Raw genomic sequence first — 492 nt, 5'->3', positions numbered from 1 at the left:
CAAATCTAATATTTTTATTAATACTTTTTTTTTATAATTTATTATCTAATAGTTATATGTCCACCATTAATTATATAGTCGTGAATATTTCATCAATTTATCAAAAATACACAATTTTATTTTTTCTTTTTCTTTTTTATCTATTTCTATATTTCATAACTTATTCACTGTAAAAGGTCATATATGTTAGAAAAGAATCTTATTTTTTTACCAATTATTCTTCTATTTGATAATCTTTTTTTCTCCTATAATACATTATTTTTACTCTTTGATTTTTTTATAAACTATAAAATATTATTTATTATTATACTCTATCTCTTCTATTTTTAATTTATTTCCTATTTATTTACGTTTTTATAATTTTTTATTATAAATTTTATCATTTTTATTCCATGCAAGTTAATTTATTATAACTTTTCACATGTTGAGTCTTCTCAATTTTAAATTATATTTTTTATGTGCTTGATTTTATTTTTAATTTGGAAGATTGAA

The sequence above is a fragment of the Arachis ipaensis genome, chromosome B03 (genome assembly GCF_000816755.2).
Source record: "Arachis ipaensis cultivar K30076 chromosome B03, Araip1.1, whole genome shotgun sequence".
In the NCBI taxonomy this organism is placed as follows: Eukaryota; Viridiplantae; Streptophyta; class Magnoliopsida; order Fabales; family Fabaceae; genus Arachis; species Arachis ipaensis.
The sequence above is the reverse complement of the archived record's forward strand: the minus strand, read 5'-3'. Positions refer to the sequence as shown.